The sequence below is a fragment of the Gopherus evgoodei genome, chromosome 4, assembly GCF_007399415.2.
Source record: "Gopherus evgoodei ecotype Sinaloan lineage chromosome 4, rGopEvg1_v1.p, whole genome shotgun sequence".
NCBI classification, from domain to species: domain Eukaryota; kingdom Metazoa; phylum Chordata; order Testudines; family Testudinidae; genus Gopherus; species Gopherus evgoodei.
In genome coordinates, this window is record NC_044325.1 from 134,231,556 (window position 1) to 134,258,952 (window position 27,397).

Below are 27,397 nucleotides of genomic sequence, written 5' to 3' on the forward strand. Positions count from 1 at the left end.
AAGAAGAAAAGACGGTTACTCACCTTTGTAACTGTTGTTCTTTGAGATGTGTTGCTCATATCCATTCCACACCCGCCCTCCTTCCCCACTGTCAGAGTAGCCGGCAAGAAGGAACTGAGGAGCGGATGGGCCGGCAGGGGTATATATCAGGCGCCATAGCGGCGCCTCTCCAAGGGGCGCCCTGCAGGCCCACCGAGTGTTGCTAGGGTAAAAATCTCCGAACGTGCATGCGGCACGCACATACCTAATTGGAATGGATATGAGCAACACATCTTGAAGAACAACAGTTACAAAGGTGAGTAACCGTCTTTTATTTTCTCTCTGCATTTGGCACTGGTGCGACCACTGCTGGGATCCTGTGTCCAGTTCTGGTGCCCACAATTCCAGGAGGATGTTGATGAATTGGAGAGGATGCAGAGAAGAGCCCTAAGAATGATTGGAAAACCTGCCTGAGAGTGATAGACTGAAAAAGCTCTATTTATTTAGTTCACACACACACACACACACACACACACACACACACACACACACACACACACACACACACACACACACACACACACACGATTAAAGGGTCACTTGATTACAAGCCGTATCTACATGGGGAACAAATATTTAATAATGGGCTCTTCAGTCTAGCAGAGGAAGATATAACACCATCCAATGGCTGGGAGTTGAAACTAGACAGTTTCAGACAGGAAATAAGGTGTAATTTTTTTAACAGAGCAATTAAGCACTGGAACAATTTGCCAAGGGCTGTGGTGGATTCTCCATCACTGACCATTTTTAAATAAAGATGAGATTTTGTCTAAAAGATCTGCTCTGGGAATTATTGTGGGGCTGTTCTTCAGCCTGGGTTATGCAGGAGGTCAGACTAGATCAGTGGTTCTTGGCTCACAAAGTGTTACCTGGGCGGCAGGTTGAAGCTGGCAGCACTGCTGTAGGAATAAAGGCCACTGCTTGGCAATATCCCTTGACACCCTATTTTTAATGTTAGCCTGTTTGTGTTTATTGGTGCATTTTTCCACAAGAGGAAGGTGTGTATGTGAATGGAAGTAGAGCCCTGTGCTCCGTGACCAGCTGGCTGCTATTTTGGGGGCTAGGCTGCCCCACCTTGTGGCTAAAGGCACCACCAAAGTTATAAGCCCCAGCACTGCTCAGGCTAAGGGAGATTCCCCATGCGTTCCACCCATCGTGTCCTGGGTTTGAATCCTGACAACGAGCAGTGAGCCAGGAGGGCCGTGATCTGTGGCCTACATGATGATGTGTGGTCCTGGAATTGTCACGGCTCATTGCACCCGGTGCCGCTGCAAGGGGCACCCTGGAGGCAGACATTGGTCATTGCTTTTGGTGTAATTCTGCAGCTGCTCAGCCAGTCATATGACTCATGCCTTAAGGACTCTTCCAAAATTATATTGGGAAATCCCAGGAGCCTGAGAGCCCATATGGTCAACTGGGCCCACCCTCACTTAATGACCGGGATTCCACCATTGATAGTTCTCATGTAGAGCCGCATGTGTCTAAGTACCCTTTCCTCCGAGGCTCTCCAAGCCCCTTGCAAACATCCATAGTCCCAGCCAGCTTGTTCCAGAGGCAGGTAAACAGCCCTGTGAAACCCCACATACCCAGAAACCTTTGCATGGGATATGGCTGAACGGTCGGCCGGATTCCGTTGCTTAGAAGCTCGGAGCTCAGTGAAATGCAGCCTGGGATGGTGTTAACCAGAGAGAACTCAGCTGCATACAACTGCCTTTTGATGGGCTGCACATGCATCTCATCACGCATGGTAGTTTGCAGCCTTCCTATTGGGAATCTCGGTTTCCAAGGGGGTTGGGAGATGGCTTCCAGCCTCGCTGAGTGTGTTCATGCTCTCTGGCCGAGTAGGCCAAACACCGCCATCAATAGCCCCCCAGGAAATGATGGCAAATTACTGCCCTAATCGTTAGGTAACTAACCCAGCCAGCTCTATCCTGCTGTCAGTGACCTTGAAGATCTCACCCCCAGCTATATGCTGACTTTGGTTTCTCACCAGTCAATATTCATCTCGCTGGTCGATACATTTGGATTCTTACAGAAAGCAATCTCTGTTCCTTTGCTACATGCGGAGAGCGGAGACGTGCCGGGATCGAGCACCCACGGGGATGGTGGCAGACAGATGGGACTCACCATTGTAGACAATGAAAACAACAGGGGAAGGTAGGAAGCAAGAATGGAGTTCCTCAAACTCCATTTGAGCCAGGACAACGAAAGCGAAAAGTGCCCTGAGGGTTTTAATAACCCCAGGTGAGCAGGATCTGAGCATCAGAGAATCACAGAAGATTAGGGTTGGAAGGGACCGCAGCAGGTCATCTAGCCCTTCCCCCTGCTCAAAGCAGGACCAATCCCCAACTAATTATGTCACACCTGCAGCAGCCCAGCCCCATGCTCAGCACCAAGCATACTCAGGGTGCATCTACACTGCAATCAGAGGTGTGAGTCCAATTCCTGATCTGCCTGTGGCCAGTCCCATGATCACAAGCAGCCCCTACCTAGCATGGTAGTTTCATAAGTGTTGGCAACTCAGGCCGCCTACAAACAGTGGTGAGCCTCACCCTGAGTGTGTGCCATGCCCTGTCAGGGAGCTGCTGCAAGCCAAGTGGGTGAGACCTGTGGTGGGGCACACCCTGCCCAGATGCAGGTTGGAGGGGTGACTTGGCTGCACAGGCTGGCAGTTGTCTCTCCCGTGCCCTTTGGTAAAGACCTGGTTTATCTCCTAAACCCTGTGAGGACACAGCCCTGCAGGCAGGATCCCTAGTTAGAACCCAGGCAAATAGTTCAATTATGGTGCAACATGCAACGAAATCCCTGTGTCACAACCTCTTTCCCTCCATCCCCATGCCCACACAGCCTAGCCAGGAAGGGGGCAAATGGAAAGATGGGCCCCCTGGTTAGGGCACCGACTTGGGAGAACTAGGTTCAAGTCCCTGCTCTGTCACAGACTCCCTGCATGACCTTGGGCAAGTCATTTTGCCTATCTGTGCCTCAGTTTCCCCCACTGTACAATGGGGTTAATAGCATCACCTTGCCTCCCAGGCGTATGTGAGGTAAAGACTGTGATCTGTACAGTAACAAGGGCGGTAACCATCCAAGAGACGGCTGCTCATAACAGCATCTGCTAGGCCAAGCTCCCCCATGCCCAGGGAGGGAGTTGGAGAGACAGCGCCCCCTGCAGCCTTCACATAGGGACGCAGGTGAACCAGACTTTGTAGCCTAAAATCCACAGCTCACAGCCAGTGCAGATTGGCTTTGAACCCAGCTGCCCTCGGGGGTACAGGGCTTCACACTGCATCTAATCCAAGGGATGGTTTATGTCTTTGTGGCTGCCTGCGTATGCATTCCGCTGTCTCTTTGTCACCCACCGTAGCAGCCAGGCACTGGTATACAATTGCAAAGTCGCCTCCCCGTTTCCCAGACGGACTCTCCTTTCTCTGCTCTGCCTTCTGCTTCTTTGTTCCTCTGCCAGCTGCCTCCACAGTTCTCCTTGCAAACCTCAGTGCCAGGCCCTTCCAGCAAAGCTGTCTGCGGGCCACTGAGCAGCTACCACTGTGCCAATGGCACCACCAGCGCAACACTGCCAAAGGCAGAGGCAGCCTCCAGGGAGGTGGTGGAGGAGAGAACAGGGTCAGGGAGGATCCCATGTGTCAAGACTGATTCCCACTCTGGCATGTCGAGTGCAGAAGGTGGGGCCCGCAAAGATGTTAAAAATTAATACTGGCCACTCCAGGCTTGTATTAAACTCTGAAGGTTATAGCTTCTCTCTGACCTTGGATGGGTAGATGCTGCCCCCACCCAAGTGCAGAACCCCTTTGGGAGCCCAGGAAGGCGCACTTGGTAATTCCTTCCTACAGGGTACCCTCAAGTCCTTTCCCCTTCACGCCCCCTTTGGGGAAGAGCTGAGAAAGGAAAAGAAAAAAATATCAGTTGTTGCCACCAGCTAACTAAAAAACATGTGCACAACCTCTTAAGACACAGAAATTCAATCCTGTCCTTAAAAAAGGTAAATTTTATTTAAAAAAAAAAGGAAGAAAATACATCTGGGAACTCAGGTTATTGCTAGATTTTAAAAGAGCAGCTACAAGCATTAAGCACCAAGAATAGCTCTCCTGAGGTCCTGCTTAAGGGTTACAAGCAAAACAAAAGCACCTGGGGTTGGCACAGAGGAATCCACAAGCCATAAAGAAATAAAAGGGATAAACCTAAGCGAATCTTCCTAGACATTTCCTGATCCCCTTACATATCTGGGGTTTTAAATGAGCTGGTAGAAGCACCACAGACAGATAAAAGGGGTGGATTTTTTTCTCAATTTTAAGAAGTTCTAGCCTTCCCATTAACTCTTTTGGCCAGGCACCCACCCACTCGCTTTTACCTATGCATCGCAGTGAGACCTTTTAACCCTTTACAGGTGAAACAAGAACAGAACAGCTGCTAAGGGATTTTATAGCTACTGGCTGGCTGGGTGTCCATAAAAGGGAGCTACCCCCTCCCACCCCTACACTCTTCATTTATCACACCATGGAGCAATGTGCTGGCACTGCAAGGCACCGCCCCACTATAGCTAGTGCACTGATCTCTAGGGACAACCAGGGCTGGACACCCAGTGGTGACTCAGGGCTGGGGCCTCCGTGTCCCAGGCACAGAGCCTTATGAGCGAGGTTCAAAGGTACAGGGACTTTTCAGGCACTTGCTGAGCTCAGAGAGCCCAAGGATCCATCATCAAGCAGAGCCAGCCCTCACCCTGGTGTCCCGTAGACCTCCCCAGCCCTCACCCTGGTGTCCCACAGACCCCCCTGCCCCAACTCCGGTGTCCCGCAGACCCCCCCGGACCCCATCCTGGTGTCCCACAGACCCCACCGGCCCTCACCCCAGCGTCCCGTAGATACCCCCGGCCCTCACACCAGTGTTCCACAGACCCACCCCACCCCTACCCTGGTGTTCCACAGACTCCCCCTGCCCTGCCCTGGTGTCCTGCAGACCCAGCCCCTGTCCTGGTTTCCCACAGACCCCAGACCTATGTCCCATAGACTCCAGACCCCACCCTGGCATCCTGCAGACCCCCCATCCCAGTGTCCCACAGACACCTCAGCCTCTATCCTGGTGTCCTGCAGACCCTCCCATCCTGGTGTCCTGCAGACCCCCCATTCCAGTGTCCCACAGACCCCTCAGCCTCTATCCCAGTGTCCTGCAGACCCCAGCCCCCATCCCAGTGTTCCACAGACCCAGCACCCATTCCAGTGTCCCGCAGACCTAGCCCCTATCCCAGTGTCCCGCAGACCCCCCCCTCCAGCACCTAACCCGGTGTCCCACAGACCCCAGACCCCATCCCAGTGTCCCACAGATCCAGCACCCATCCCGATGTCCTGCAGACCTCCAGGTGTCCTGCAGATCCTGGGCCCATCTCAGTGTCCCACAGACCTGGCCCCTATCCCGGTATCCCACAGACCCCAGACCCCATCCCAGTGTCCCACAGACCGGCACCCATCCTGGTGTCCTGCAAATCCCCGCCCCTATCCTGGTGTCCTGCAGACCCCAGCCCCTATGCTGGTGTCCCGCAGACCCAGCCCCTATCAGTACAACCTAGATAGGAACTTCTGCCAGGGAGCAGTTTGTGCCACTACCCTGGCATCCACCCTCCTAGTTTTCCCATCCTCCTGCCCCAAGCAGCTGTACCCTGGAGGTGCAATCCAGCCCTGCTGCCCTGTAGGTCCAGCTCTCTGGCACTGGGCACTGTCTCAGGTGGCTTGCCCATCACACAGCCCCTCAGGTCATCCCAGGTAATGCTTCAGTTCTTGCCCAACTCCAGGGGCTGCAAAGTTTCTTGCAGAGCCATGCCAAGCTGCTGTACCTGCTCCAGTCCCACTGGCACTGTCAGGCCTTGGCGAAACTCTGAGACTGCAGCAGGCCAAGTAACTTGGATTTTACCCTGGCTTGCATGAGCGATGGGTCCAGGCCTGAGCTAGAGGGCACAATGGCTGAGTGCCAAGCTCTGGACACTGACTGCCCAGTGGGGAGGAATGCAGGGTTTGAATGGCAGCATGTGGATGTGATGGGGATCAGTCCTAGATCTACCATGAGCTGGCATCAGCCTGACATGCCCCATTGTCCGTGTGCATCATGAGTGAGCGTTCTGCCAATAAAACCATTTATGGGCTTTTCTGTTTCCCCATCGATCCCGCTCCATTCCCTGGGGAGCACGCTCTGCCTCAGCTTTGTCTCTTGCCTCTGGAGATCTGACTGGGCTCTGTCAATGGGGCTTGCATTCCAGGAGCAGTGATAAGTCGCCCAGGCAAGGTGACCAGCCGAGCCCAGAGCCAGGGGGAGGTCAGGCAGGGTTGACTGGCCATGGGAAGAGGGTGGGGTCCTGCTTTCCTGGGCACTCCTGTGCCCCAGTGCTCCTGGCCGTCCCCAGACCAGCTCTGCAGGGTGGCTCCGAGGGCTGATGGTGATGGTTGTTGCCATGGATGGTGTTGCCATGGAACAGCCACACACTAACCTCTGGGGAACAGAGCTGGTGGCTCTGAGCACATTTCATAGCAGGCTGGTGTCACAACGGGCACCTTTTCAGACAGTGCCCAGGTGTCATGGAGTTCCTAGGCGATGCTCTGGAACTGCTCCCTACGAAGCTAGTCAGGACTCTTGGAAAGTCTCCCTTGTGAGCAGTCTGTCACCAGGGCAAGAAGTTCACATGGCTTCACCTTCCTGGGTCTGACCTTGGAGTATTCAGGATCCTCTGCCCCTCCTTGCGCTTCCCACAGCAAGTCCACCCAGGCAGGGTCCTGGGGAAGCCAGAGGGTCCTGCACGCACCCCCATGTTGCAGTCAGATGTGACTCTTAGCCAGCCAGTAAAACAGAGGTTTACTAGATGTTAGGAATATGGTCTAAACCAGAGCTTGTAGGTACAGAGAGCAAGACCCTCAGCCGGGTCCATTGTGTGGGAAGGGGGCAGCGAGCCAGACACCTACGTCTGCACTCACTCCTCATCCCCAGCCATCTCCAAACTGACTCCCCCTCCAGCCCCTCCTCCTCTGGACTTTGTTCCTTTCCTGAGCCAGGAGGTTACCTGAGGGCTTGTCTACATCAGAAAGTTGCAGCGCTGGTGAGGGAGTTACAGCGCTGCAACTTTGAAGGTGTACACATCTGCAGGGCACCACCAGCGCTGCAACTCCCTGTTTGCAGCGCTGGCCGTACTCCCGTTTTGTCTCGGGTGTAGAGGATCCAGCGCTGGTGATCCAGCGCTGGTAATCCAATGTAGACAGTTACCAGCGCTTTTCTTGACCTCCGTGGAAGGAGGAAGCCTCTGGTAATCAAGCTGGTTTCCTTTCCCGGTTTGCTCTCTCGGTCCCGGAGCCACCCAGCAAACCGCAGGGAAGGAGACCTGCTTGCTCGGGTTCCAGGACCGAGAGAGCAAACCGGGAAAGGAGACCAGCTTCGCCGCGGTTTGCTCTCGCATTCCCGGAGCCACCCAGCAAACCGCAGGGAAGGAGACCTGCTTGCTCGGGGTTCCGGGACCGAGAGAGCAAACCGGGAACGCCGCGGTTTGCTCTCTCGGTCCCGGAGCCACCCAGCAAACCGCAGGGAAGGAGACCTGCTTGCTCGGGGTTCCGGGACCGAGAGAGCAAACCGGGAACGCCGCGGTTTGCTCTCTCGGTCCCGGAGCCACCCAGCAAACCGCAGGGAAGGAGACCTGCTTGCTCAGGGTTCCGGGACCGAGAGAGCAAACCACGGCGAAGCTGGTTTCCTTTCCCGGTTTGCTCTCTCGGTCCCGGAACCCCGAGCAAGCAGGTCTCCTTCCCTGCGGTTTGCTGGGTGGCTCCGGGACCGAGAGAGCAAACCGCGGCGTTCCCGGTTTGCTCTCTCGGTCCCGGAACCCCGAGCAAGCAGGTCTCCTTCCCTGCGGTTTGCTGGCTGGCTCCGGGACCGAGAGAGCAAACCGCGGCGTTCCCGGTTTGCTCTCTCGGTCCCGGAACCCCGAGCAAGCAGGTCTCCTTCCCTGCGGTTTGCTGGGTGGCTCCGGGACCGAGAGAGCAAACCGCGGCGTTCCCGGTTTGCTCTCTCAGTCCCGGAACCCCGAGCAAGCAGGTCTCCTTCCCTGCGGTTTGCTGGCTGGCTCCGGGACCGAGAGAGCAAACCGCGGCGTTCCCGGTTTGCTCTCTCGGTCCCGGAACCCCGAGCAAGCAGGTCTCCTTCCCTGCGGTTTGCTGGGTGGCTCCGGGACCGAGAGAGCAAACCGCGGCGTTCCCGGTTTGCTCTCTCGGTCCCGGAACCCCGAGCAAGCAGGTCTCCTTCCCTGCGGTTTGCTGGGTGGCTCCGGGACCGAGAGAGCAAACCGCGGCGTTCCCGGTTTGCTCTCTCGGTCCCGGAACCCCGAGCAAGCAGGTCTCCTTCCCTGCGGTTTGCTGGGTGGCTCCGGGACCGAGAGAGCAAACCGCGGCGTTCCCGGTTTGCTCTCTCGGTCCCGGAACCCCGAGCAAGCAGGTCTCCTTCCCTGTGGTTTGCTGGCTGGCTCCGGGACCGAGAGAGCAAACCGCGGCGAAGCTGGTTTCCTTTCCCGGTTTGCTCTCTCGTCCCGGAACCCCCCTTGAAGCCGCCCAACAGCGCTGCAGTGTGGCCACATCTAACACCACTTGCAGCGCTGGTTGCTGTAAGTGTGGCCACTCTGCAGCGCTGGCCCTATACAGCTGTACTAATACAGCTGTAACAACCAGCGCTGCAAAATTTTAGATGTAGACATGGCCTGATTCCTTTGTTCTCCCACACCTTTAGCTAGCCCCTTGCAGGGAGGGAAAGGCCCTGGCTATTAGTTGCCAGGAGACAGAGTGCCAGCCATTTTTGCACACTGGCCCTTTGCTCTGCAACAATCTCATCCCCTAAAGACTTAAGAAATACATAGGGGAAACTGAGGCACCCAGACAGTATTCAGAGGAAACATTAAGAACAGTGCCACTTCGTCACACCAGGCATGGCTGCCAAACACCTGGGTCACCCCTAGCAGTGGGCACATGGGTCAGGTGTGAGGGCTATCACTGAGGGAGGGCAGAGCGTGGATGTGTGGAGGTGCTTGTTCCGCTACTTCCTCCAGGCCAGCCAGTGCCGTCTCTGCCCAGCTCCGGCCAGCGCTGCCATCCTTCCCTCTCAGCACCAGATCTGCCCAAGATTCACACACACTCATCCACCAACAGGTGTGCGCATGCACACATACACACACGCAGCCACACGCTGGGAACTTCATCTCAAAGAGCCACTGCCCCCACCCCCCACTGCAAAGGCCAGACGCATTCAGCTCCTGAGTGCCTTGCTGCTCCCTGCCAGATGCCACGGCCAGGCTGCATTGCGGTACAGCTCCCTGTGCGTTGGGAACCTGCACTGTATTAACAGCCCCACATTCCCCCGTGGCTGCTGAATCACCGCCTGACGGGGCAGCGTTCAGGGGCTCCTGATCCAGTGTGTATGCAAACCAGCAGCCTAGTAGGGGGAAACCCTTGCCCTAATGCCGCTCCCCAGAGGGATCCAGTCCCTCCAGCCCCAGAAGGAATGAAATGTCTCCACGGTGCCTTCTTCCTTCTCTTCCCAACCAGCCCCTGAAACCAGGAGAGCTCATCCAGCCTCCTGTATAAACCCTCATTTGTTAACCAGGAGTTAATAGCCCAATTAGGCCACCTGGAGAGGTGCTGCACACAAGTGGTGACCAACCTCAGCTAGGGAGGAGCTGGGTCTTCAGAAAGGAAGGGCACAGAGCAGTGAGAAGGAGGCCAGGGAAGCGACCTAGGAGGGAGAGGTAGCTGGGAGTTTCTGCTCTTGGGCTAATGGCAGTAGGAGGCCTGAAGCCAGAGCCAGAGGATTCTGGTCCGGGAGGGAGGCTAGGGGTGCCTGGTGCTAGAGGGAAGCTGCAGGCAGTCAGGCAGTGAAGCCCAAGAGGCAATGACAACAAAGCCTTGGGGGCTGGATTGACGTTTGGTGGTCTGCAGAGAGAGAGAGAACTCTGCAGCCCCTCCTGGGTTAGGCGAGAGTGAGGAGACCGGTGGGGAACAGGAAGGCTTCTGCAGGGCAAAGAGGAAGCCTGAAGGGTGGGGCCGGGGGGGGGGGGGCGAGATGCTTCGGAGATGCAGGATTGGAGCCAGCTCCTGTGGCTGCCCTGATGCACAGGAGAAGCCCTAGGTCTAGGAGATGCCAGTTGTTACAAAGGGCCCAAGAAGGGGCTGGGGAAAGGACTGTAGGAAGGCTAGTGGTAGGGAGAAGGCCATGGAGGCAGCGGGGAGGTGTCTGAAGGAGCAGACCATGGGTGCTCGTCTCATGGTCCCTCAAGTAGAACCGAGGGTGGGCTTGGGTTCCTCTACCAGCCCCTGGTGTACGGGAATAAGGACAACTTAACACCCAGAGAGAAGGGGGTGAGGACCATTGAGCCCAGAGCTGGAGTTGAAGACGTCTTGCGAGGATGCTGGGCTGCTATGCACTGGGCTATGTACTCTGGGGGATGACCCGGTTGGAGGCTGAGTCACCAGAAGAAGCAGATCACCGCAGGGCCAGAGCAACTGTCAGCAGGAGGTTTTCTGGAAATGTCTCCCGGGGAGAGCTTGGCAATGCTGTTGGCCTTGCCCAGGCAAGGGAGTTACTTGCTAATCCTTTCCTGGCACCACCACTTCCTGGCTGGATTTGTTGTGTGCCAGTGCTATGGAGAATCCTCGGGGCTTTGCTACAAGGCAGGGCCAGGATGATCTTTACCAGCCACAGGAAACTGGGTGGGCATTTTCCCCATGCCACTTTCGCCTTGCCCCCTCCCTGCGGTCATCTGTCTGCTCCGTCCCCCGTTCCCCATCCCAAGGGAAACCCGCCTCTGCCACACAGGCCTGCTTCTAAGAATCATCTAGACCCAAACCTTGAAATGACATTTCCAGAAAACCTGAGACATGGGTCCCCACAGCATCTCCGGCCGATTCCCCTTGTGCCCAGTGCAATGTATGCGGGTGGGCGTCTTTATCTTTTAGTGGTGGCAGAGACAAGCTTTCAAGGGTCCCACATTGGAACTCCACACCCAGTGCCCCACGTCTGTGCAAGCTAGGACGTGCTGCAACTTCCTGCCAGCAGGTGGCTCCCTAGCCACGCGCATTTGGAAACAGCCCAACTTCTAAGCCCCCTGTTTCAACCTTCCCAGTGATTCTTTGCAAGGGATGGAAAGAGCTGTTCAAACAGCAGCGTGCCCCAGTGCTGCTAAGTTATGAAATGTCCTTCCCTTGTGGTCAAGTGTCCTTGCTTTAATATCACAGCTTAAGTCCTCCTTGGTCATTTCTTCCCTGTCCCAGCTCTTAGGCTTGGTGATGTGAAACGAACTGTCATAGATTGCTAGAGGCTGAAGGCCGGAAGGGATCCTTAGGCACTTGCCTAAGAACCCCATCCCCCAGGGGTTCCTGCAGCCAGCCCACAGCTTGTGCTCGAGCTAGACTAGAGCATGCTTTTTAGAAGGAGACCTTCAGTAGTAAAACACAGATCCTAAGGCACATACAACCTATTAAAGGGGACCTGTGGAAGACCGTTCGTGCTCTGCTGCAGCTCCCATGTGCCTTGTAATACCTTAGCATCCAAAGCCCAGCCTCTGATATGGTGTTGCCAACTAGGGAATCTCAATTTACTTTGTTTTTTTCCCTAAAGTCTCAGCTCCTGGAGTCAGGTGATGAGTCAAAAGCTCAGCTTACATTTTAACAGAAAAGCAAATGTCCAGCCTTTGGGATTGCAGACAAAACTGTAAAATGTGACTGAAAGGCTCAGAAAGCAGAATGCAAAAAACAAACAAACAAACACAACAAAAAACTGAAACCAACAGGGATGATTTTAAAATCCTGAGATTTTTAAAAGCTGATCTCATGATTTTGAGATACCTGACTCATGGTGTGGTATGTGTGTGTGGGGAGTGGGGTGTGTGTTTGTTTTGTTTTTTAGTGGTCAGTGCTGGTGACATTGCTAATGTGGTAAAACTCATTGCTGTGCAATGGGCCCCCAGCACCAGGTCTAGGCCCTGCTAAACTCCAACTCACACCCCTAAAAGGCAGATTTTGGAAAGATCTCAGCTCCTGTTCAGGCACCTGACTAAGGTTCATTGGAGCTGGAGGTGGACATATCCGATCAAAGCAGTGCAGGGACATCAACCTGCACTGGAAGTTACCTCTCCAGCTCCAGTGTAGACATGAAGTGACAGAGTTTTCAGAAGACCTCAGTGCATTGGATGCACCTTGGGACCCATAGAACTTAGTCATTGAATTTAAGGTCAGAAGGGACCACCACCAGATCAGCTAGTCTGACCTCCTGCGTATCAAAGATCACCTAGTAGCAACCAAAAGGAGACCAAAGTATCACAGCCCTCAGGAAACTAGACAGTTCTGTGCCATTGACAGAGAATGGTGAATGTTTAGCAAAAGAGGATTTTCCCCAAGTGTTTATTAAACATTTGAGTAAAGTGAGCATTAACAAACCAAGAGCTTTAAACTATTTTAATAGAAATCCCCTCCCATCTCACTTTGGCAGCTGTCACTGGTCATCATTCTAGCAGCTCTCCAGTCAGCCGTAGAGTCTTCCCCAAAAAAAAACGGACAGGCAAGGTCTGCATTTCTAAAGTAAAAATAACAAAACCAACCACCCAGTCCTTTGTGAGTCATCCTAAAGAAACAGATCAGGCCACAAAGCCCATTTGCTTTGCCTTTGCAAGGTTGCCTCTAGACACAAGTCAAAAGCTGGTCTCTAAGAAGCTCTCTGAAAGGGATGCAGCGGGTAATATTCACTCCCATGTGGCACAAGAACAAGGCACTATTTAAGTCTTATTCTGAAGCCTCAGGTGGTGCTTAGGCCTTGCCATACCCTTAATGGTCAAACCTGCTAGTGCATGACAAGAAATCAGTGTGAGCACTGTGGATTTTGTTTTATATCATGCCATGGGCATGGGTCAATAGCAGGATTTGAACACTGGCCCTTGCCTGTCTTAAGCACAGAGCTCTGCTCCTAGGGCTCGAAGAGCAGCTGGGAGGGACTCTCTGTGCTAGCCACTAGAGCAGCTTGTAAGGGGGGCTTTGCCAGTGGGGGACATAATGGTTCACTAGACAGTGGTAGTTTTTGTACATTTGGATTCTGGGAGCTAGTATGGTCCAGGCATCAGCGACAGCTAGGTTAGGCAAGCCCATAGCTGGTTAGTCACCGGAGGCCATCTGGCTGAGTAGATGAAACTGGGACTGTTCCATACTCGCCCTGATGTGACTGTATGTAACCCCTCCATTAATGTATTTGTAAAACACGAGGTGGAGCGGATACAGCCCTGCGGCCGAGGTTGGGGGTCTGAGGTCTGGCTCAGTAATCTGGGCTGTGCCATGCACAGAGATAAAAGCAGCCGTGAACAGAAGAGCTGGGCTTTTCAACTCCTGGCTCCCAGCTCCGTGATCTCTCATCCCAGCACGGGGTGGAACAGAGCCTGCATCAGCTAAAAAGGAAACACCCCACATAGTCCCTTCCACTGGAGAGCTCAGGGCTTCCGCATATCCTCTGCACAGGGCTGAGCAGCGACGATGTAACTGGTGAGGCAGGTCTGATGGAAACAGCAGCTGGAATGGTCACTCCACAGTGGAGACCAGATCCAGGACGAGCCAGCCAGTTGGCAAAATTCATTCCCAATCTGTCCATGGTCCAGTCGGCCCTAAGGGATTTGCTGGAAAATGTCCATGCCTGGCAGTGGGAAGATTAAATTAAGCAAGTGTCTGGGCGGTGAGAACTGCCTTAGCACGGGTAGGATTTAACCAAGACAGTGGCATTGCCAGGTGGTAAGTCCTCTGAAGGGCTGGGATTCTGATCCAGCTCAGCTGAGACTTTCCATGGATTTGAATGGGAGAGGGCTCAGACCCACGACGTGTGTAGCATGCAGAAAGAGCAGCTCAGAGTGTTTGTGTTGGAGTCCCCGAGCAAGGCAGACAGAAACTGGGACCAGATCAAAAAGGAAGAGGCTTGTAGCTGGGTTTGGTTGCCTTAGAGCTCTGCTGCTCAGATGGAGGAGGAAAGGTCCCTGCAGCAGCTGATCACAGGCCATGGGGCAACTGGTATAGAAAAAAAAATTGGGCCAGATCCTGAGCTGACACAGCCTCTGCGACAATAGAGCCATGCTGATTTACACCAGCTGAGGATTTGTCCTTTTGTCTTTTGCACCACCTAGAGCCTGGCGTGTGATGCTGAAGCTGCAAAGGTCCCATCTTCATAAGGCTCTAAATCCGGTAAATTCCCATAGGTGCCAGGTGAGATTTTCAGAAGTGCCTAAGGCACATGCCCATAGCAAGCACTGAGCAGATCCACAGCAGCTGGAGGGGATGGGGCTGGTGTACGCCTGTTGCAGCTTCAAACTGGACCATAGACTAAAGAGACCGTTCTGCTGTTGTACATGGATGGAGAAAGAGCCAGAATTAGAGACCAGACTGAGACCGCACTAGCCATTTCAACTGGCCCCCATTTCGCTGGGAGCTGGGGGGCATTCCATGCTTGGGGAAAATCGGGCCAAGTAACGTGCTAAGTATGGGCTAACTCCCTGGGGTGGGGTTGTTGACTGAGTACCAGTGGTCCAGGGACCAGGGTAGGTGTGGAGATCCCTGTACCGGACTGCCCTCTACTTTCATAATTCTGCAATGAAGACTGTGGCCCAGTTCCTCAGGGGTATTTAGGTGTTAGGCTCTGTACCTCCAGGATTCACCCCCCCCTCTTTCAGCCAGCCCCAAGGCATTCTTTGTGGCCAGACGGGCATCAGCATTTATGGGGAGGGAGCCAATGGGGCCTAAAGAGCGGAAGTGTCTGTAGGGCTTGCTCCAAGCTGATGCTAAATCTAGCCTGCTAGCAAGACTCCTTTCTGGGTCCAGCTGCTCCAGTGCTCGCTGTGATGTGTCTGTGATGGGACTGTTACTCCATTACCGCCCAGCCAGGGATTCTTCACGGAGGCTGCTGGTTACAGACAGACTCTGTGCTTCTCTCTGTCTCTCCAGCTCCCAGCCTGACACACACAGCCTGTGCTGACCAGTGTCACTGCACAAGCTCTCCCTACCCCTGGGTCTGGACTGTGCCATCATGGGAAGGAATTCTGGACAGCTCCACACCCGCAGAGACTCCCTGAGTGGTCAGTTACAATATCAGCTCATCCTCTGTCACAGAGCCCTGTTCAGTTGTCAGGTTGCCAAAACACTTGGCAAGGTCATGGACAAGCACCGGGCGGGGACTGCTGAAATGCAGCTGCCTCTGGGGAGGAACATGGCACCTGTTTAACTGCGCACTGTATCACTTGGAAATAATAGAAGGCAAGAAGCCCAGCTGACTCCAGTGTCTGGATGAAAGCGCTGGAGAAATATTGGGAGTTGCTATAAAAGGTTATCACCCCTTCCCTTGTGATAGTGGCATGAACACCAAGCGGGTCCTCGTCTCACCCAAAGACAAAGCCAGTTCTCTGACTTCCTGCCTGGGGAAGCTGAATTAAATGTCTGTTGCAGAGCTAAGATCAGCTCTAAAGCGCAGGGCAGCGGAAGACTGGGGACAACTAAGTCCTTTCGCTCCAGGCTGCACGGGGAAAACATCAGCCCTGTCTCCCCCAGCCTGGTGGCCAGATCAGGGTGGTTTATCGCTCACCGTTGGCTTGAGCTGAAGCAACCTCAGTCGGGTAGCGGAAAAGTCCCTTGGCTCCGCTGCAGTAGCAGCAGAGGGAGTAATGAATCTGTGTTTCAATTTCAATAATGGGACAGCGCCCGTTTCATTCCAGCCAGGGCAGACATCCACCCTGGCTGTCCGCAAGGACAGTGCGTGGAGGGCAGAGAATCAGCCCCCTCAGACTCTGTCTGGAACTGGCTGTCATCCCCCTGACCCCAGACAGCTCAGCCCTAGTGGAGGTGCTGGCCGGGGTTCTGGTGCTGGAGTTCACTGATAGCTGGGCAGGGCTGGATCTGTGCCGCAGCTCAGGCTGCCCCGAGACTGCAGTAATTCAAATCTCATTAAGGGCTGAATGCATCACTAGGGAAAGCCGGGGGCGGGGGCTGTCTCTGTGTTGCTTTGTCCCTATTCTATGGGTTCTTGCAGCGTGGTACCAGCTTCACTTGCCTACTCTATATCAAAGCGTCCATGGAGCTGAGACGTGTGTGCTTTACACGTGCATATGCAGAGGAAACCTGTGTCCTCTGCACCAGTATTTGGAGACCCCCCCCCCGGGCATGGGAGCCTGCTGGAGCGGGGTGCATTGGGGAAGTGGAGTGGGATTACTGAACAGCTGCATAGCTCTGGCCAGACAGGAGCCAAGCTCGCGGCTTGTGTAGGGGGAGGAGGAGAGCTGAGGTGGGCCTATGGCAATGGGCCTGGGAGCACGTGGAAGCCCCTGTTCACCTCTCCCAGAGACGTCAGCCACTCTGCACCGATTGGAGCTGTGACCTGGACCCTAGGAGCTGGATGGGGGTCTCTGGGCCGGCCACTCAGACGACCCCGAGATCAAACTGCAGTGGCTGCTGCTTGAATGCTGTACCCCCGGGTGCTGTCCCCCTCCTCTATCCAGCCCTGGGTGGGGAGTGGGGTCAGGGAGCCCCTTTCACCCTGGTGCTTTGAGCACTGAACAGCCCTTGGGGCTGGGGGGGGGAGCTAGTGGCTTGGCACCCCAGAGATGGTGCATGGTTGGAGAAGACTAGGGTCTGAGCCCCCTGTGCCCTGGCAGCCTAGTGCAGCTAATGGAGTGAGCTCCTAAGGGTTAATCTGTGACCCCCTATTGCATCCTGGTGAAGAGACATTAGCAGCTCTTTAGCACTTCAGTCATTCAGCGTGGGAAAGCTCATGCTTGTTTTCCCATGGATGTGGTGAGTTTTCTAGGCCCAGAACGGGGTCCAAGCCATTACAAACCCTGGGGTGAAAAAGGCCCTCGGAGAGAGGGGCTGCCTGCTCACTGCCTGAATACAGCTGTAAAACCCTTCCTTTTTACTGCAATCCTTTGACAGCCCCCTTAGTTCATAAAACAATAAATGGGATTGCAGAACCTGGCTGAGCCATTCATTTAATTGGCGTTTAAAAAAACCCGAAGGCCAAGCGGTTTGTAACAAGTCACTACAAAATATATTAATTCAATTAACATTTCAGAGATGCCTGTGTTTATTAGGGCGCACAACGGAGAATGTTCTCTGAAAATGAGAGTCTCTCTCTTCCTTTGGCTCTCCAGCCATTCATCCATCTAGCCTGGTGCTTGTAGGGCTCTGATCCCTGTTATAGCTGAGTGCCTGGCGCCAGCTTTCAAAGGAGGATGGGGATTCCTAATGCCTTGCTGGGGTGGGGATTTTCTCTCACTGAAGTTCCTGCAGGGCTGTGCAGGGCGAGTACTCGAGCTAACGCTACGTGGCAGCTCTTACAGGCTGGGCTGAGAGCTTTGTTGAAGGCTATGGGTTAAACTCTATTGTCATTTATCTCAGGGCCAGCAAAGTCAGTGGGTTTGCGCCGGGGTCAGAAATGGGATGAATGTTATTCCCTGAGGCTTCGGCTCTTCTCTCGTTTACACTGCGGTCATGACGCTGACATCAGTGGAGTTACTCCAGATTTGCCCTGCGGTGCCTCAAAACTGTCCAGGCAACAGTGCTGAAATATTAGCGGGGATACTTAAATGCTTTGCTGGATTAGGATCTCAAATCCTGTTCTCCTGTGACACAAACCCCAGCCCGGCGTCACAACAAAGACAGTAGAGTGAATTGAATGTTATTCCCCAGGCATAATGCTCCATCAGCCTGCTGTCCTTTCATCTCCCGGGAAAATCAAGCTTTATTTCTGTGCCTCTCTTTATTATTCAGATGAATTCACTGTATCATTTGGCTGGGTAATTCCTTACGGACGGCAAGCCCGCAAACAGTTGCTTTGGCTGTTACTAGTCACCAAGACTGATCCAACAATACGTGCCCAGCTTTAAGCACAAAAATAATCCCACTGAAACGCTTAAAGTTAGGCACTTGTTTAAACTCTGCCACTGGAGCTAAAAGAGCAGTTTCATTACTGGATGGCAGTAGGAGGCTGTTGCTGGGAGATCAGTTGGCTGCATTATAAAAAGGATTCATATTCCCCTATTAAGGGCCGTTAATTAGAAATTCAGATTTCCACAGGATTTGCTCGTTCTGTGGTGCTATTTGAGTTGGTGATAAATCTGCTGCACCTTGATCTCAGTGAGAGCACTTAGCCGGTCTAATGTAACCCTGTGTCTCTCCGTCTCTCTCTAAAGCCCACGCTTATCTTCCATAGTTCAGAAAGCCCCATCCATGACCCACCCAAGGACATGTTCTCTCACCAATACGCAAGGGAGAGGGGGGTCCCAAACGTCAGCGTGGATGACATTTGAATATATAGATTGTCTGGTGGACACTTCCCATGCCGTCCGTCCGTCCGTCCGTGTGTGTGTGTGTGTGTGTGTGTGTGAGAGAGGTGTGTGTGTGTGTGTGTGTGTGAGAGAGAGAGAGAGGTGTGTGTGTGTGTGTGTGTGTGAGAGAGAGAGAGAGAGAGAGAGAGACTGCTGCCTGCTGGGTGGAATCGGACCTTGCTTAAGTGTCTGCATTTCCTTCACTCTCTAGTCACTGGAGCCTCCCTGAGGGCGAGATGTAATGGTACCAGCCCTGGATGGCAAATCTGCTCTCGCCTGAGTGCTGGAGGCTTGTGTTTCTGCGGCATTAGAGACTGATTGTGTGCGTGTGAGTTAGCCGCTCCCGTAGTATCTGTTCACATGTCCATGAGTTTGTTGCAAAGACTGGGCAGATAAAGAGCATAAAGGACGTTTGACTTAAACAAGAAGTAGGAGAGTTTTTGATTTAGCAGGGGTGGGGGGCAGTGAGGAGTGGGCTGTCAAACCAGAGCAGAGTTCTCGAGTGAAGGGAAAGATGAGTCCAGCTGCTGAGATTTATCAAGCAAGGACAAATCATTGTGGAGAGAAGGCAGCCAGAACTGAAGCAGGGTGCCACTATTTCTCAGGGTGAGCCCTGGCTGCATTGCTGACCTGCCACTCACCCATCATTTGCAAGCCAGAAGTGGCAGGTGCAGCCTCCTGCCAGCCACGGAGCTAAGAAAAACCAGACTGAAGAGTTTTCTGTCGGACAATGCAGTTCTGTTGGTATCGAAATGCCTTGGGAACTCATGTCAATTTCACCAAATTTTCATTTTGGAGAAAAACAGGGGCGGGGGGGTGGTGAGTCCCGACAATACTGTTTGGATATTTCAGAATGAACCCTTTTGACTTTTTGTTTTGAATTATTTTTATTTAGAGTTAATATCGTGCATTGTTCTAGTAGAAGATAGAATTTTTAAGAAGTCAAAGAAAAACATGTCAGCTGATCCCAAATGAATTGTTTTTTATAACAATCTTCTGTGTCGAATTTGGAACGTTGGGGGCTTTGTTCTGATTTGAAATGCAGCCAATGTTTTAAAGCTCAAAATCCATCATGAAATGGATTTTCTACTCTCTGCTTAGCTCTGGTTGGGAGTAGACCGCTGGAGAAACCTGCCACAGTGACGGGCCTTGGCCGGGAAGGTATCAGTGAATTAGTTCTGCTGAATCAAAGGGCTGCAGCCCAACCAGAGGCATCAGGCTGTCCCTTAGTGAGGGACAAGCCCCAGCTCAGAAATCCCTACACCCCTTGGGATAAAGGGTGTGACATGAAAGATTCCAGGGCAGCTTCTGGCACTGGAAGGCCTCACCTCGCACCCTCAGCCCACATTTCTCCTCCTCCTCAGGCTGGGGCTATCTGGCTGCTTCCTTTCACCCCAGAGCTGGCTGCATTTGTAAAGCATTTTGATGTCCTTTGGGACAAAGGGGCTGCATATATGGATCTGTAAAAGGGGGTGATCGTATGAGTAGGGGACCTCTTTGCCTGCATACTCCCTTCTCCAAACAGCTGCCATTTTGCTTTGTTAAATCAACTTCCACCCATGACAGGCAAAAAAGTTTTTCTCCTCCAAATATGAAATTTCCCCTCCTTCCAAGACTACACTGAGCTGAGGCCCAAGAGGGACAATGTCCCATTCCATCCCAGTGACAAGTCTAATGTCTGATCTCACGTGACCTCTTGAGGCCAGAAGCAGGAGCTTTCTCCAAGTGGTGAGAAGCTGGGGTCTTCCTTGCCCATGAGACACCACCCTGGCTTCTAGCCCAGTAAGGAACCTGGTGAGGTATTGAACTTTAAAGCCATGATGTTCTGATTACAGAAATAATCATTGTATTTAGCTCTTCAAAGCCCTTTACAAGGACATTAGCCCAATTTTTCAGGGGGCAAACTGAGGCACTGAGCTGGGACGGGACTAAGGCTCAGATACTCAAAGGTACTTAGATGCCTAACTCCCACTGATTTCAAAGGGAGTTGGGTGCCTATAAACCTGTCAGGGTCCGGACCTAACCTAAGTTCACACAACATCTGGGAATAGGGCCTGAATCTCCTGACTCCCTCTCAAGTTCTTTACCTCTATTCATTAGAATATTTCTTTCCTCCTGAGGCCTGCAGAGTTGATTTCAAGGCACCAACCTGACTTTACAGATAGAGCAGGACAAGGGTTCTCAAACTGTGGGTTGGGACCCCAAAGTGGGTCCCAACTCCATTTTAATTGGGTCACCAAGGCTGAGGTTAGACTCACTGGGGCCTAGGGCTGAGGCTGAAGCTGAAGCCTGAGCCCCCTGCCCAGGGTTGAAGACTGAGGGCTTCAGCTCTGGGAAGGGGGGCTAAGGTTATATGCCCCCAGCCCAGGACAGAAGCCCTTGGGCTTCAGCTTTGTGTCTATCCCCCTCCCTTGAAATTTTTGTTGTCAGAAGGGGTTCAGGGTGCAATGAAGTTTGAGAACTGCTGAGATAGAGAGATCAAAATGAGCCTGATGCTGTTTTAAAAATACAAACAAATAAAGATCAGACATCGCTGGAATAGTTTGCCGATATAATATATATGGACTAAGCAAAACCCATGAAGGCAGGGATGGGTTAAAGGTCTGATTAGGAATAAGTTGGGAGATGCCCTGGATAATGTAATGTGCCCATCCTCAGGCCCACAAAAGCTTTCTGTCCAATCAGAGCTGGAGGGGAAATGATTCTTCTTTTCCCCATGAAAAATTGTGACAAAAATCAACATTCAAAGGGCAGAATTTTCATTAAAAATGTTCCTTGGAAAAGATAGACAAACCCTGGGAGAGAATCAATTTACAATGGAGAAAATTTAACTTGACTGATTTTTTTTTAATGTAAACCTGAACATTTGCTCCCCAAATGGATGTTTCACAGTCGAAAAATTCCATTTCTAAACCAGTTCACATCCAAGTGTTCATGGCTGACTAGGTCTAGCTGCGAAGCCCTGTAGCTTCAATGGGGAAAGTCATTGCCAGACAATGGGCGAAATTCTCCCCTCTGCAGAGAGCCAGCCCAAAGCCCAGCATTAGTGGAACGTAAGTGGTACCTAGCTTCATGCTGACCCTCTGCACAGGGGCAAATTTCACCTAGCATGATTAGAAGCTGCTTCTGAAGGAGAATGTGCACCATAGCTTTGGCTCTATCCCTCGATAGGCAGCTAGTGTACTGTGCGGTCATTTTGCCCAAGTGTTACTGCATCCAGTAGCGTTACTGCCATGTTCTGAGATATCTGAGTAAGTAGTTTCTTAAGGAACTTCAAACACTTTTCAAGCAGGTGACAGATCTTGCAGGCAAAATTTCCACTGGCTTGACAGGGTGTTCTGCTTGCAGAAGCACGGCAGGCTAGGCGGCCGCAGTATAGCCTCTGTTGCCCATCACAGCAGTCATTCTGGGCACAACGGTGCCAGTAGCTCACATAAAGTCCCAGGCTCTGATCCTACGAGGACAGTGCAGACAGATTCCTGGGATGTGATGCGGGAATAGGGGGGTTTGTCCATGCACTTCTAAGTGCAGGACTCAGGCCTGGGTCATGACAGCATGTTTTACTGAGAGAAGAGCTGCTGATCAGACACAGAGATTCTCCTCTGTTCTGCCCTCAGGGGGTTGAGAGGAGGGTTACTTTGGTAATAAAGTGTTTTGGATCCTCTGGTAAAAGGGGCTAGAGCAGTCAAGTATCTTACATTGTCATAGCAGGAGCCACCAGATGGTGCGGTTACAAATAATCTTACAAGTTCTTTTCCCTAGTGCAGGAGCAAGTTTTTAGTCTTTGAAGAAATGCTGTATTGATGTTAGCTTCTATTGCTGGCCTTCTTTAGGGGAGCAGTTGTAAGGAGCAGAAGAGTTTGCTCTCTGCCTTATTCTCTCTAGCCTGAGTCAACTCTGGGACTTCTCCCTGGGAATGTGACAAGGGTGTTGGGCTGAGATTCCTGGAAAAATGGATTGTCTGCATGCTGTTTGACCCCCTTCTGTCCCAGGACAGGTGTTTACATGCAATTAAAACAAGTTACATTCAGACTCTGTATCACTGATTTCCTCTCCACTGGTAGCTGACCTGCAAGGTTTAAGTAGATGCTATTGCTCCACAGAGGGGCAGCAATATTATAGTATTGTAACCTGTGCTAACAGAGTCTCTCTGTCTCCCTCTAATGGCTACAAACCCTAGGAGAGGATCAAATCCATGTATAGTGGCTTATGAGGCAGCTACAGGCTTTGAGTTATGGAAGCTGGGTTTAGAAGCTAGAGCAGGAGTGACACAGCTGTCCCAGGTTCAATCCCACAGCTGACAACTCATCCACGGCTATATTACATTCCTGTATAAATTGAGGTCTTTAACCGCCACATGAACAATTACTAGACAGGGCAGAGGGCCTCTGCCTCTAGTTTGTTAATACAGAGTAATAGAGTTTTGTCCTTCCCCATCCCCTCTCCCTCCGAGGATCTCAAAGCCCATTCCAGTTATTCCTGAAGTAAGCCTCATCCTGCCATCCCTCCACCCCAGCCCATTAGGGAGACAGGCCAGGTGTTATTATTGTCCCCATGTCACAGAGTGAGTAGCTGATACACAGAGGAGCAACTTGGCCAACTTCCTCCAGCAGGCCAGTGGCACAGCCAGGGAAAGAACCGAGGAGTGCTGCCCCCCACCCCCCGCAGCCCTACTTCTAGGCAGTGTTCCCTGGCCTCCAGCGTTCCCCCTCCTCTGCCCAGCTCTGCATTGCAGCTCAGCCTGGGTCCGGGCAAGGGGAGACCAAAGCAACAACTCGCCAGCCCCAAAGACGGGCCTTCGACAGGGAGGGGGTTGCTACTCCGGAGCGGAGCCAGATCCCTGCAAGGGGGCCTCGATCCGGGTAGCGTGTCGGCTCCCCAGCCTTGACTCTGCTGGGGTGGGGGTGGGGGTCGCCTGGCTCGGAGCCTGGGACCGCGCAGGGCCGGGAGCCAGGCTAGCGAGCCTCAGGGCTTGACCTTGGAGCGAGTCCTGGCTCTGCCTGAAGTTGCCTTCCCTCCTCGCCGCTCCTGCCAGCGCAATGAAGTGCTGCGCAAACCCCCTTTCTTTCCTCCCGATCCGCTCTCTGCTCTGCCCTCCCCCAGCGCTGCAGCTGCCTGGCCGCTGCGCGCAGCCTCCCACAGCTGCAAAGCTCAGCAAAGTCCAGCTGGGGCGGGGGGACACTTGGGCAGGAGTTGAGATGGAGGGGAGGGGCTGGCTGATCCGCCGCACCGTGGTGGGGAGGAGTTGGGGGGGGCAGCCCTCCTCTCGCCTCCGACCCTTCTCAATTAATGCAGATGCTTTAGCCTAGTGAGCAGCACCTCAGCCAATGAGGTGGGAGCGCTGCGCTCCTACGCCGCACGGGAGCCCCGGAGGGCTGGTGGGTAGCGCGGCTCACTGCAGCATTTAGGGCTTGAGCGGCCGGAGCCCAGGCTTGGTGCGCCCTGGTCCTGCGCGCGCGGTGGGGACCGGCTCCGCTCCAGCAGGCGGGTGAGTTTCGTGGCTTTGCTGCAGCGCCGCTCCCCGCCCCGGGCTTTGCGCCTCTGGAGCAGCTGGGTGGGCTGGGGGCGCAGGGGAAGAGCTGGCTGAAGTTTGTTTGTTTGTTTGCTCTCTGGGCAGGGGGGCGGAGCCGCGTGTTGCTGGTGGGCCCGCGGGCTGACTCTGCGGGGAGCCTGGTTTGCACAGGGGGGTGCTGCACAGTGCATGGTTTGAGCCCGGGCACTGGCAGGGCAGAGCCCCGGCGCCGCTGCATCAGTTAGGAAAGTATAAACATTGCTTGCGTCCCGGCCCCGCGTTCATTCCCAATGAAGCCCTGGTGCTGGAGAGCCTAGTGCGCGGTGGGCTTGGCGGAGGGACTCTCGCCTCTGGGTGCTGCTGCGGGGCAGGAGAGAGGTGAGAGTAATGTCAAGGCTCCAGCCGGGTTGGCCCTGGCAGGAGAGCCTCCGGAGCGCTGGTTAGGGTAAAGAAAAACATATGCAGAGATGATGCTGCAGGGCTGGTATCTATTGTTTCAAGGCTACAATTCAGGGGTTTCCCTCAGGCAAGACACAGGGCTAGGGATCCCAGGGGATGCTGGTGAGTCAAGGAGGGAAGTGAGTTGAGAACATTTCCCACCTGATCTATGGCCTGTCTGTGGGTCGTGCGAACACCCCTGGCTGGGCTTGAAGCCCCAGAGAGGATCTGGAGCACCCCTGCTCACGCTAGTCTGCTGTACAGTGCCCATGATCCCAATAGCGCATGTGGCGGGGATGGGGGCGACTACACAGTGGGCACCTGCCGCCTGCAGGGTCTCTGGAGAGGGCTGCTTGACTGGCACTAAAACAAACTTTCTGGCTGCCTGCTTGTGGTGTGTGGAAGGGGTGGATTCAGGGGTGTCCTTTCACAGATGGGCCAGCTCTGAACATCCCAGAGCTTTGATCCCAGTCATCCTAAAATGGGCCACATCCAAACACTGGATCTAAGCAGCCCCTTCCCTGGGACCCTCCGTGTACCCCCGGTTGGTGCGTGTGGCCAGCCCTGTTCTCCGAGTGCCGAGGGACCCTTAGGCCAAGGGCACCATCTGCTGTGTTGCTGCCGAAGGACGCCCCATCCCCCGCCGGGAGTGCATCAGTTATGGGATGAACCCACTGCGCCAAAGTGAAGCGTGTCAGTACCGGGCGTGCTGAGCGTGTCAGTGCCAAAGGAGAAGATGAGAAGGAGCTGCTCTGGGCATGCAGCTGGGAGCGGGGCTGGGAGCAGGCCAGAGTGGGACAGAAAAGAGAGGCTGGGGTGTGGGACAAGAGTGGGAATGAGAAAAAGGCGATGGAAGAAAGCGGGTGCAGATGGAGGGTGAGAGCGTGCCAGCCCTACGTGCCAGGTGCTGGAGTGGGGCTGAGGCTAAGGACTTGCAGAGGGGTCACTCCATTACAGCGAGCTCCATTGCTGAGGGGCGGCATTTCTCTGTGTGATTCGCAGCAGGAAGAAAGCAAAAGCCCAGCAGGCCTAAGTGGGCCCTGGGCGGGATCTGGGAGATGCTGGTGTCAGTGCAGGAACTCTGATGGCTTCGCGCCAGCATCACTGGGGGCAGGGTCCATCTCTCACATCCCAGGGGATGCAGCAGATTGACAGTCTCTGCTTGGCGCTGGCCATTAACCCCCGCCCCCGTTATTCTCCCCCTTGCCCGCAGTTCCTAGGAAGAATTGCTGGCAGAGGCGTCTCTGTCTCCTTGCCGGCTGCTGAGAGGAGGTCAGTCTCCGAGCGCTCGCTCTATTACAGCACTGGAGCACTTACAAGATGAGGCGGGAGATACCGACTCCCTACTCTTGAGTCATTAGCGCTGTCTGTCCACGATAAGGCTGGGTCTCCTCCTAGTGCAGGCGGGACAGGCTTGCAGAGATGGGCTGGGATTGCAGCCTGATGGCCCAGCCTAGCTCCTCCAGAGAATCTGCTTAGGCCAGCCAGGGCAAAGGGGCGGTCGGGGTTCTCCCCAAAGGCAGGCACTGGGCAGAGCTGGCGCACGAACATTATCACCTGTTACAGCAGGATGGTCTAGCCAGGACTCCTGGGCTTTATTCCCAGCCCTAGGGGGGAGAGAGTGTAGTCTAGTGGTAAGAGCAGGGAGCTGGCAGCCAGGACTCCTGAGAATTAGATCAGTTCATAGAGGATAGGTCCAGCAATGGCTACTAGCCAGGGTGGGTAGGGATGCAATCCCATGTTCTGTGTGTCCCTGAACCTCAGACTGCCAGATGCTGGGAGTGGACAACCGGGCTAGATCACTCCACTATTGCCCTGTTCTGTTCATTCCCTTGGAAGCACCTGGCATTGGGCACTATCAGAAGACAGGACACTGGGCTAGATGGACCCTTGGTCTGACCCAGGGTGGCCGTTCTGATGTGGTGGTCTTGTTAAAGCAGGAGGGGTAAGGGCCAGGATTTGGTCTCCTGTGATGTTTATGCTGAAAGGTCTTTCCCCTGGTTGGTAGGCTCTCAATTCTGGAGTGGGCATAGTTGTCCTCTCTCCCCAGGAGGCTGTGCCAGCTGCTCTTCACTTTGCATCTTTTCTTTTGCTAGGTTCAGTGGGTGTCAATGCTGCTAATGAGGGGTGTATAGGGTGGGGCGTGAGTGGGGGAGGTGCCAGGACTGCAAGGTTGTGTGTGGGTGTCCTGGTGGTGGTGGTGGAGGTGGAGGAGGAGCAGGCAGGTGTGGGGAGAGGGGAAGGAAGGGTTGCCTAGTTGGGGATGTGAAGGGAGATCCCGGGATGGGTGTCCCAATGATGTGTGGGGGGGGCGAGGGGGGGCATGCTCCAGTGGGCTCTGACACATAACCCTGCAGCAGCATCAGAAGTTGCTGGCAGTGATGGCATGGCACGAGCACAGTCAGGCTCTGACCCCTCTTGTTCTAAGAAGGGCCTGTCTGGCTGTGACGTGGCTGGTTGTTGGCATAGGCACACTGCTTTCTGGCAGCTTCCTTCTCTCTGGGCAGAGAGGGGGTGTTTCATGCCCCTCTAGGAGCTTGGTCCATGGGAGTCCAGCCTGCAGCCACAGACTACCCCAGCTGGGACCTTGCTGGAGCTTGTGTTAGGGGGCGCTCTCCCCTTGCAGACAACGCAGACCCCAATGCCCCAGTGTAGCACTGGAAGATGCTGTGCTACAGGATGTGGGTAGAGGACTTAGTAGGAGCTGCTCTCTTCTCTGAGTCAGTGCTGACCCCCATGCCCTAGCATGGTGCTAGGGGGTGCAGTATCGCAAAAAAGGGGATGTTTTTGGTGAGACATCGAGCCTAGGCCCTCCCCACTTATGGGCTGCTGCTGCTTTCCATCAGGGCAGAGGAGTTAATTCTGGTGCCCTGGCCAAACGCCGCCTCCAGTGGTTACATTCTGTTGAACTGAATACCCCCTGCAGTTTCAAGTGGATACTATATTCTCCGCTGCTTCCTGCCCTAGTGTAGTGTCATGTTCTTGTGCACTGCTAAGCAGTAGCCATGTCCCACTCAAGAGGCAGCTGCATTTCAGCCATGGAATAA

At 53.9% G+C, this 27,397-nt stretch overlaps 1 protein-coding gene across 1 annotated transcript in view; it reads left to right on the plus strand.

Moving 5' to 3' along the window:
* Positions 1-23,819: 23,819 nt before the first annotated feature.
* Positions 23,820-27,397, plus strand: part of SYT2 (synaptotagmin 2) — a 219,935-nt gene continuing 216,357 nt past the window's right edge. The window contains exon 1 of the mRNA XM_030561177.1: positions 23,820-23,888. The gene's annotated coding sequence lies outside the window, so the exon portion shown is untranslated. The remainder of the gene's footprint in view (positions 23,889-27,397) is intronic.